This window comes from Chinchilla lanigera, unplaced genomic scaffold (genome assembly GCF_000276665.1).
Source record: "Chinchilla lanigera isolate Chin_1 unplaced genomic scaffold, ChiLan1.0 scaffold00030, whole genome shotgun sequence".
Taxonomy (NCBI): domain Eukaryota; kingdom Metazoa; phylum Chordata; class Mammalia; order Rodentia; family Chinchillidae; genus Chinchilla; species Chinchilla lanigera.
Genome location: NW_004955431.1, coordinates 21,337,663 through 21,349,220, shown reverse-complemented (window position 1 = coordinate 21,349,220; position 11,558 = coordinate 21,337,663).

The window sequence follows — 11,558 nt, the reverse complement described above, 5'->3', positions numbered from 1 at the left end:
CCAGATAGCTAGATGATTATGATATAGATATAGGTACAGATATCTATACATATTATGTTACTTGCTTGGTAGTTCCCACAAAATATAAATTACTTCATGATACCCCAAGAGTGAACATTGATTCTCTTAAAACGTGATTAATGGATCAATATATTATTACTATGAGTAAATACTATAGAGATAGAAGACTAAGAATACTGTAATGATCTGGAAATATTATTGCTTGGCACCTTCCAGAACAACAATCTTCCCACAAATGAGAGAGTCTTGTCACCCAATCCAGGAAGTAAAATTATGGTCAACCCTCTGCTCCAGTGTAATTTGTGGAAAAGAAAAATATGCACACTGACAATGTTATACAACTCAGCATTTAGGCTTCCATGCTTTTACGTTTTTGCTTCTAATCTCCCTAAAAAGCTTTGGAAGGTTTAACTATTGTATTTATAAAGACAGTGAAAGTCTGTCTTTTCACTGTCAGAGAGTTTAAGCAGTATGGACAGAGACACATGGTTGGTAAGCAGCAGAGCTCCGTCTAGCTCCACAGATTCTTTCACTGGCCTCGGATGACTTGTTTGTGTTAATACACAGAAGACCCTGTTCTCCCATGCTGTCAGACCAAAGTTGATCAAAATCTGATAAAAATGAGTATAGAAGCTTTGGTATTGCTGTTTAGACACCTCTGTAAGACTGGGTATTTGTTTTCCAAAACAAATCCACATACACACAAGCATACACACACATTGTTGATAACCTCATTTCTTTTCTGTTCTTTAGTTGTATTTTCTTTCCTACTACTAATGCAGAAAATAGCAATTGTATCAGATAGAAATATAACCTCTCTGACCCAGAATATGGCGATCACTTGCTTCCTAGGCCATCACAGTAGTGTTGTAACTGCTCTCCTTGTCTTTAGACTGTTCTCTCATATTTTCATTTTCTACACGCTGCCGGACAGTCAGTTCTACACATGTTATTGTCTAGTTCAGAACTTTTACCCATTTTCCTGCCATATGCTTTCTAGATGAGCACTGCTCAGTAGGAATATAATGAAATTCACTTTTAAAATGTGAGAGGAGGGCTAGGGGGTGTTGCTTGGTGGTGGAGCATTGCCTAGCATGTGATAGGCCCTGGGGTTAGTTCACACAACACTGCCCCCACAAATGGAATTATTCTTAATAATTTATATAATCTAATATATCCAAATTTTATATTTTCCACACATGGCAAGAGCCATATTTTTAACGATCAATGGTCAGCTTTGACTTGGGGCTCCTGTAGTCAGTAGCACAATTCTACATCGTTTACTTTTCTTTGTATCACAAATGAGGCTTCACAGATGCTGGTGGTTTCTGTGAGGTTTACAACCTGTTGCATACCCATTTGGCTCAATTTTTAGTCACTTACAATGCACTGGAGATCTTGACTCTCTTTAGGTTTGGAACACAAACCAGTTAGAGGGAACTTAAAAAATAGAATGACAAGGTTTCCCAGGGTCCATTGAGCAGGAAGTGTGTGCAAACACAAGATTCATCAGACTGAGAGGTACCAGCATGCATAATGGGAGGTACGATGAAATAGGAAAGGAGAGAAAAAGCACAAAAGAGTAAAGAAAGAAAAAGTAAGATTAAATCAATATTTTTTCAAAAATTGGTTTTGTCCCATTCCTAATTTGTGTGATTTTAACATCACACAATTAGAAATGATTTCAGAATCCTCACAGAGGTATAGGCTAGGCCAGAGGCCATCATATCAGATACATTTAACAACTAACCTTATAAGGCAAGTAGAATGCATTTCAAAACTGATACGCTCAGTTACTTACCTTCTATACCTATTTTAGTAGACCTTTTAAAATCACCGTTTTGAGGGGCTGGGGATTTAGCTCAGTGGCATAGTGCTTGCCTGGCAAGCACAAGGTTGTGAGTTCTATTCCCTGTACCAGAAAAAAGCCAAAAAAAAAATGGTTTTGAATCTTGCCAAAAAATTACATTGAAGTGATTGAAATTATAATATGATTCTTATCCTTTTCATTAATGTGATGTGTAAGATTTGTTCTTTTGCATGTATTCTTCTCTAGGATGAATCAGTTAATCATACCAAACAACTTATTTTTTTGATATTTATTTGCAGTATAGAGCCTCTTACTGAGCTAAATCTTCTTTCCTCTTAATTTTTTAGTTTGACATAAGATACAACTAAATTGCCCAGACTAACCTCAAACCTCCTGTTACCAACTGGACTATTAAAGCCCCTAGAGATTAAAGGCATCTTTTTCTTTGTTTCTTGCTTGCTTGCTTTCCTTCTTTTCCATTTCTTTTACCTCCCCTGCTTCTCTCTCTCTCTTTTGTCCTTCTCTCCCTCCCTTCATCTTCATTTTCCTCTCCCTATTCTTCCTTTCCCCTTCTCTCCATCCTTTTTTATTACTTTTTTTTCTTTTCTTTTTTCTTTCAATTAATTGGTTCTTACTGTGTTGTCCAGGCTGGTCCTAAAATCCTGGGCTCAAATAATCCTTCCACCTCAGCCTACCAAGTAGCTAGGACTATAGATATGTGCCACTCAGCCTGACTTGAAAGATCTTTTACATGAGTTTGTATTGCTGGTATTTTCTTGAGAATTTTTGCCTTTATGTTCATCAAGGATATCAGCTTGCAGAGCTATTTGTTTGCCTGTTTGTTTCTGTATGTTTCTTATCAGGATTTGGTATGTGGATAATGCTGACCTCATAGAGTGAATGTCTTGGTTACTTTTCTCCTGTTGCTGAGACAAAATTTATTTTGTCTCACCCCACTTAAAAGGGGAAAGGTTTATTTAGCTCACAGTTTGTGGAGGTTTCAGTTCATAATCAGCTGGCTCCAAGGCAGGGTGGTTTGGCTCTCTTCTACTGTCATGGGCAACAGTCCATGACAGTAGAAGAGAGCAAAAGCAACAAGAGCAAAAAGGGAGAAAGGAACAAGCCTCTCTTCCTCCCTGATATTGTAGGCAGGCTACCCACCCTATGGAGGGTGTAGCGCTCACACTCCCAATCCCAGCACTAGACAATGAACTAATCACAAACTCTAGATTCACCCTACCTCCACAAAGCCTGCCCCTTATAACTGCATGAGGCTTTGGGGGGACATCAAGACACAAACCATAACAATGAATTTGGAAGTATTCCTTCTCTTGAAATTTCTGTAACAGTTTGAGAAGAATTAATGTTAATTCTTTAAATGTTTCATGGAATTCAGCAAGGAAACTATTGTCCTGTGCTTTCTTTGGAGGCTTTTTTTATTGCTGATTCAATTTCCATACCCACTGGTAATTAGATTTGGTATGTCTTCATTATTCAATCTTGGTAGATTTATGGGTTCAGAAATTTATCATTTTTTCTAGATTGCCCAATTTGTTGTTGTTTAATTTTTAACAGTACTCTCTTAGGATGTTTTGTATTTCCATGGTACTGGTTGTAATGTCTCCTTTTTCCTTGTCTAATATTAGTTGAATGTTTTCCCTTTTTTCTTAGCCCAGACAAAGTTTTGTTGATTTTCCTTTTCTTTTCAAAATACCAATTCTTCGTATCACTGGTCTTTTCATTCATTGTTTTTATTCTCTATTGTATTTATGCTTTGATTTATTTCTTTTATTACTGTTGCTATTCTTATAATCTTTATTTATTTTATTCCTATTAAGATATTTATTATTTCCTTCCTTCTAATAATTTTTGGTTTAGTTTGTTCTTATGTTCCTAGTTCTTTATGGTGCATAATTAGGTTATTTGTGATATTTTTTCTTTTTGATGCAAACATTTATTATTAAGACCTGTTCTCTTAGAACTACTTTTCCTATATTTTATGGTTTTTGGTATTCTATGTTTCCATTTTCATTTTTGTGAAGAAATTTTTAACTTTATTATTTTTTAATTTTTTATTTTAAAGAGTAAAACAAGGATAACATAATAATAGGTGGGGCTTACCAAATTACAAACAAAGTGGTAGGAAATTATCAATGGTTACTGTTTTACATATTGTTATCTTCAAGATAGTTTCTCAGGAAAACAAAGAGACAAATAATAGTGAGTTATAGACAAAAGGGGTAGGAGATTATCAATAGCTGTTGTACTATACTTTGGTACCTTCAAAGTGGCTTCTAAAGAAAATAAATAGAGCTATACATGAGTGACCTATTGAATAATCATTAACTATTCTCAATGGTTGTTGTAGGAAACACATAATAATAAACATACATCCATTTATGAAATAGGATAGGAACAATACAAACATTACAAAGTTATGGATAGATTAGTAGGAAAATATCAGTGGCTGCTATAATAGCTGGTGGTATCTTCAAAGTGGTTTCTCAGGAAGACAGAGTTACACAAGAAGGATCTAACAAGTAGTTATAGCCCTAGGGTTGTGAAAAATAGCATATTACCTCCTCACCAGTGACTCCTTTCACTGAGGTGTGACTTCTGGAAGGAAGGCCAGGACTGAAAAGAAGGACCAAGAGACTTGCACCTGTGTTTAGCAATAGGCTGTTTTCTTGTTCCTCCACAGTCATGGTGACCTGGGGCTCCTCCATGGAGATGACAGTCTGGCCAGAGGGAGAAGGCAGAGTATGCCCCGGACCCCCTCATTCCTGTTGGACTAACTGGTAGGATGGGTCTGAGCCCTGGGGCCTCTGCTTCAGAGGGCAGACCGGTCTCCAGTTGTCACCTTTGCATTCAGGGCATGGCCCAGAGGGCCTCTTAGGGCAGTTCCTCTTGAGGTGGCCTGGCTTTTAATAATGGTAGCAGATGAATGTAGTTGTTGAGTTCTTCTTGGGGTCCCGAGAATCAGACTTTGGGTCTGTTTCTCTTAGTGCTTCAGCAAAAGCAGCTGCTTTTTCTCAGTCTCTTTGTTTTCTCTCCTTGACCTCCTCCTCATCATGGCTATAGAATACTGAGGAGGCAATTCTTACTAACATCTCAAGTGAGCCATCTGGGGTGAAAGCCATTTTTTGTAGCTTTTTCTCTCCAGCTTCCCATTGCATTGGGACCCCACAACCAGTTAGTGTCCTCTCCCCAACTGTCAGCACAGGCAACAGGAATCTTGCTGCAGACCTCTCCAGAGCTCCACCACAGCCGGTACTGTCAGGGGAAGAATGGCTTCCAGGGGGTCTCCCCAGGTATTGCACAAGGTCCTCCTGGTTTACAGCTTCTGAATGGTTCTCGTGACCCCGGTCCACTAGAACTTTGACTCTTCGGGTTTAGGCTGTATTCTCATGATCTCTGAGTCCTTGTTCAGCAGCTGCTTCTCAGCTGACTCTGGACCTTTCTGGCTCTCAATGGCAGGGGCAAGAGTGACCCATTGTGTGGCATGTATTCCCAGGGGTTTCTACATGTCAGAATGATTCACACATGTCCACAGGTGGGCCTCTGCAGCCAGTGTGTGGTGAGCTAATTGTGTCATTGCTTCTCTGTGCCGTGATAGTTCTCAATTGCACTGTGGTGGCTGGTATGGGGGCCGGCGTGTGCTGGCATGCACCACCAGCATTCCCCACTGTGTGGCTTCCCAGGTGCCAGGGGCCCTCCTCCCAGGTGCCTGCAAGGCCAGGGGCTGGCCCAGAGGCTGGCACTCCCCACCACACAGCTTCCTGGGCACAGGGGACCCTCCCCCCTGGTGCCTATGAGGCCAGGGGACCAAACTTCATTTTTTAACCTCTTCATGGAACCATTTTTTTGTTCAGAAGAATGTTATTTTTATGTATTTATAAAGCTTTCAAATTTCCTCTGGTTGTTGATTTCTAGTTTTATGCCACTATGGTTAGAAAAGATCATTGAAATGATTTTAATATTCTTTAATTTTTTAAGGATTTTTGGGTCTAACCCAGATTTATTCTGGAGAATGTTTTTATGTGCTATTGAGAAGGCCACACATGACAAATCCACAGATAATATCATACTAATTGAAGAAAAGTTCTAAGACATTGAACAAAAGAATAATGCCCACTTTTACTACTTTTATTCAATACAAAAATAGGAGTCATAGCCATAGCAATTAGGCAGGAGAAAGAAATAGTAAACACCCAAATTGGAAAGAAAAAAGTCAAATTGTCCTTATTTGTAGACAATGTGATATTATATACAGAAAACTCTAAACATTATATTTAAAACTATTTAGAATAATAATTTTTTAGTAAAGTTAGAAATAAAATCAGCAAATATAAAAATAGTAGATTTCTATGTACTAATGGTGAACTTTCTGAAAGAGAAATCAAGAAAACAGTCTCATTCATAATAGCTACAAAAAACTGATGAATAAATTTAATTAAAGAAATTGATAATCTCTATAATTACAAAACATGGGTAAAAGAAATTAAAGAGGAAAATTGAAGTCATCCCATATTCATGGATTTGAAAGAATTAGTATGGTTAAAATATCTACACTGTTTGTGCTCTTCAGTTTTTCACAGCTATGATGAAATGTGTAATGTGGCTAACTTTATAAAGAGAAAAAGCTTATTTAGCTTACAGTTTTAGAGGTTCAGAGACATTGTGCTGACATCAGCTCAGTGCTAGTGAGGCTCTTCTCTCTTTCTCCATTACATCACGTTATGACAAAGATGCACTTGTAGAAGAACTTACATCCTCAAGCAGGAAGTCTAAGAGAGAGACTGAGGTCACAAAATCTTTTCTATGTCCCTGAAGACTTAAGGACCACTCATTAGGCCTAACCTCCCAAATATTCCAGCACATACCAGTAGCACTACCCAGGGAACCAAGGCTTTAATCATAATAGTCTGTTGGAGGATATAAGTTATGTTCAAACAGTAGCATAGCCCAAAGTAAGCTATAGATTGAGCTCATTCTATATCAAAAATAACAATGACACAATATCTGAAAATCTGGATGGTTTCAGACCATACCAGCTTTGTATGTCTAAAAAAAGGCACTGAATAGCAAAAGCAAAACAGAATAAAAAACAAAACAAAATAAAAACAAACAAACAAAAACAAAGCTGGAGTTACCATCATACTATTCAACTTCAAAATATATTACAGAGCTATACTAACCAAAACAACAGAGTACTGACCTAAAAAGAGACACATAGATAAATGGAGATGAATAAAGAACCAAGAAACAAGGACTACATTCCATATCCTTGATGTTATCCTCCTGATAGTCATCATAATAATTTCTTTAGTGCTGTGTCTCTCAAAAAGTCTTACATGTCTATACCTAGACATGTATTGCATACTAAATGGACTTTCTGTGTGGACAGAATAATGAAAAATCCAGGAAATATGTGGCAATGGGGACACTATAACTTATGAAAATGAATGACATGTTGAAACTGAAAACTCAAGGTGATGACTAAGAGTACCACTCATGCCCTAAGTAAAAGTGTTTTTAAGAATGGGGAAAGTGTTAAACAAATTTTATGGAAGCTCTTTGTTTTGTGCTAGCTTTCTGTAATAGTCCTCCACAGGCCAAACCAAAACAGAATGGAATCACTTGTTTTAAGTGCCACAAAATCCAAGTTAGTGTCACAAGGAAGACCCCTATGCTTTAACGTTAGAAGGAAAATAACTTTGAAATGATTAACACTTCTTTATTCTCTTTTTCTGTGTTCTCCTGCTGTTTTCTGTTTATACAGCCAGATCTGTCTCTTCACCTCACTGGAGCACCTGTTCTGTTTCAAAGAAATGAGGTGTCATCTAATTCAAGAATTGCAAATAAAAGACAAGTAGATCTTTATACTAAGTTTGTTGTAGTTTTTAATTTTTATTCTATGTAGATAGTAGGCAAACTGGCATTTGAGAAGTTTACTTTTATATTTCTTATGCTTTTCTTTGGGTATTATGTGAGTATATGTGTGTGTGTGGGGAACTGTACATACATGGTCGCACAATTTAGGAGAAAAAGAAATACTCATGCAATCTTGAACTTGGGCTGTAATATAAAACAATTGAATCCTAGCTTCCCATATAACAAGGGGCAAGGATGGAAGGAGAATCAGGATGGAGGAATAAAGGTGACAGTAGATCATAGCTACTGTGGGACCTGGAATTGAGACATAAGGAAAACAACTACTTAGAAGAAAAGAAGAGCTCTAGGAATAAAGATCACAGGAATGCTAAAAAACCTGAAGAAACAGAAGATAACATAGAGAAGAGAACAAAGCAGACTAGAATGCTAACCCTGGCTCCCCAGGATGGAGGTGACCTAACTCCACAAGCACAGAACAACTATACTTCAGAGTCTCTGGGGTCTCCCTGTTGCAATGTGGAAGATGGCCCATGAGACAGTCATAGAGATGGGGTGTCTAGTCAAAGACCCCCTGACATGTTTAAGTAGCAGGAAGCTCAAAGTGTGAAGTACACAGTGATTGGTAGCATTGCTCTCTGTGGTGAGGAGCCAGGCCCGTCGTGTGTGTTTCTGAGAGGTCATTGTCCAAAAGGCTGAGATCAAGTCTATTGCATTGCTTGGCTCCCCTTGCTGCTCATTTCTAGCACAGAGTTCAGTGGTCTGTTTGCTTTTCTCAACCACTAGTGTGATCAGGAATATACTCCTGCTTGGACATTTGCCATGTTCCTCCTGCTTGGACATTTGCCATGTTCCACTGTTATCCTCAAATAACAAACTTATTTGAGGATAACAGGGCTTAGAGAGCACAGAAGGATACAAAGAAACTCTAAAAGCCTCTAGGCTGAAGATAGCCTGCAGGTACCATGGACTAAGAGAAAGTCAGGGAAGGCCTGAGCATGCACATTTTAACAGGCCAATTTTATAACTCACTAACCCTCACCCATATCTGACAAATTCCAATACCACACATCTTGGAGAAAAACTATCCTGGAGAGAAACAAATAGAAAGGAAAAAGTCAAATTATCCTTGTTTGCAGATGATATGATCTTATATTTAGAAGACCATAAAGACCCTACTAAAAGATTTTTAGAGAAGATTAACAAATTAAGCAAAGTAGTAGGATATAAAGTCAACATTAGTCAATAGCTTTTCTCTATCCTAACAGGTAACAGTTCAGCAGAGAAAGAAATTAGAAAAATAATTCCATTTGAAATAGCTTTAAAAAATACCTTGGGATCAATCTAATCAAGGTGATGAAAGACCTCTACAATGAAAATTTTAGGGATGGGGTTGTAGCTCAGTGGCACAAGTGCCTATCTGGCAAGTCCAAGGTCCTGAGTTTGATTCCCAGGACCAAAGAAAAAAAGAAAAAGAAGTGAAAATTTTAGAACACCAAGGAAAGAAATCGGGGAAAACATAAGAAGTTGGCAAGAACGCTCATGTTCATGGATTGGCAGAATTAAAATTGTTATAGTGATCTTACAAAAAGAAATCAATAGAATCAACACAATCCCCCTCAAAATACCAATAATTTCTTCACAGGACTAGAAAAAAGTCCAAAAATTCATATGAAAATACAAAAGACCCATAATGGTCAAAGGAATCCTAAGAAAAATACCAGGGCTGGAGGCATCATAATAACTTGATTTTAAATTATTCTACAAAGTCATAGGAAGGAAAATACCATGGTCCTGGAACAAAAGTAGACATATAGGTCAGTGGAACAAAATACAGGACACAGAAACAAACCTACACAACTACAGCCATTTCATTCTGGACAAAGGAGCCAAAAATAAATATCAGAAGAAAGGGCCTCCTTAACAAATGGTACTGGGAAAACTGAATATCCACCTGTAAAAGAACAAAACTGGATCCCTACCTCACACTACCAAAATCAATTTAAAATGGATCAAAAAGCTGAACTTTGAAACTGGTAAAAGAAAACAGAAGAAACTCTTGAGGGCATAGGCAAAACTTCTTGAATAAGATTGCACTAGCACAGGAAATAACAGCAAGAGCCCCCAAATAGGACTACATTAAATTACAAAGTTTCTGTACAGTAGGGGAAACACCAGTGAAGAGAGAGCCTACAGCAATGGTGGTGACCCTGTGGCACATTTGGCTCAGTGGTTTGTATCACTGAAAGCCCTAAAAGGTTTACCATCACTGGCGTACAGAATGGGAGAAAATATTTGCCAGCTACTTTTCTGACAGATCATAACTAAAAAACTTTAAGTAGCACTCAAATCAAGTAACCCAATCAATAAATGGGCAAATGTATTAGACAGAAACTTCTCAAAAGAAGTACAAATGACCAATAAGTACAGTGTATGAAAAAATGTTCAGTATCTTTACTGTCAGGGAAATACAAATCAAAACTACATTGAGATTGCATCTCCCCCAGTCAGAATGTCTACCCAACCAACAAAACTACAAAAAACAATCAGTGCTGGAAAGTATTTAAGAGCAAAGGAACTCTTCTACACTTGGAAATGTCTCTATCCACCACCAAGTAGCCCGGAACTGGAAGCAAGCAAGAAACATGTTGAAAATTACATGTGGAAAGTGCATCATTTAAATATAGACTGGCCGGGGCTAGGGATTTAGCTCAGCGGCAAAGCGCCTGCCTGGCAAGCGCAAGGTCGTGAGTTCGGTTGCTGGTACCAGAGAAAAACCAAAAACCAAAAAAAAAAAAAAAACAAAAAAAAAATAATAATGATAATAATAAATAAATATAGACTGGCCCTTCCTTTCAAGCTGACATAGGGCTCTTGCCTTAAGAGAAGTCACAAATCTATCTAGGACTCTAGTACATGCTTATTTATTTATCTATTGGTACCAGGGATGGAACTCAGGATAGGACTCTGAAATTAAGACTATTTTCCAAAAATTTACTTTATTCAGAAATAGGTACATTGTCCGAGGAAACAGTTCATTTTAAACAACTCAACTTGCAAACACCTTCATTATGATAAAAATGATTATGTTTCTTAAAGAGGAGATTTTTAAATAGATGCAATTCTCAAATTTAATGATGTTAAACTCCTTTATTCCATCTTACGCCTAAGTAAATTTGCAGGTACTATTTTTATTCATTGGTTTTATTATTCATCATTGTTATTATGATGCTATAGGGTATTTTCATGTGTTCCTCAGAGTAATTGTAATTGTACACATTGGTTAAGTACTCTCATGTGTTGAGAACTGTGCTAATTTCTTTGTGAAGAAATACAAGACTTTTAAAAATGCAGTCTGTCTCCTGACAATGCCAAAGTTCGTACTTCTAACCCAGACCTCTGCACCAACTTCATGTTCATATATCCAACTGTGTACCTCATATGGCCAGTTGGATGTCTAATGCACCATGGAAATGTGGTGGAACTAAAACCGACTTTCTGACCTTCCTTGTAAACATTTCCTCCCAGATTATTCCCCAGTTCAGTCAGTGGAAATTTCATGCTTCCAGTTGTAAGAATGACCCTGAAGTAAGACTCCTGGTTTTTATTTGTATATTCATTCTTTTCCACCTATACTACGTAAATGAAATGTGCTGATCTCATCCCTGTCTAGGGGTGGGCCCCGGTTGACTTAAAACAATTAACACATTGCACTTTCCTTTCTGTGTACCAGTCAGATGGAATCTTTGGAATTTTTTCAGGTTAGGTGAAAGGAAGATGCACTTTCTTTTCCTGGATGTGAAAGAAGTCGATAGCCTTCTTCTTGTTGTAGATG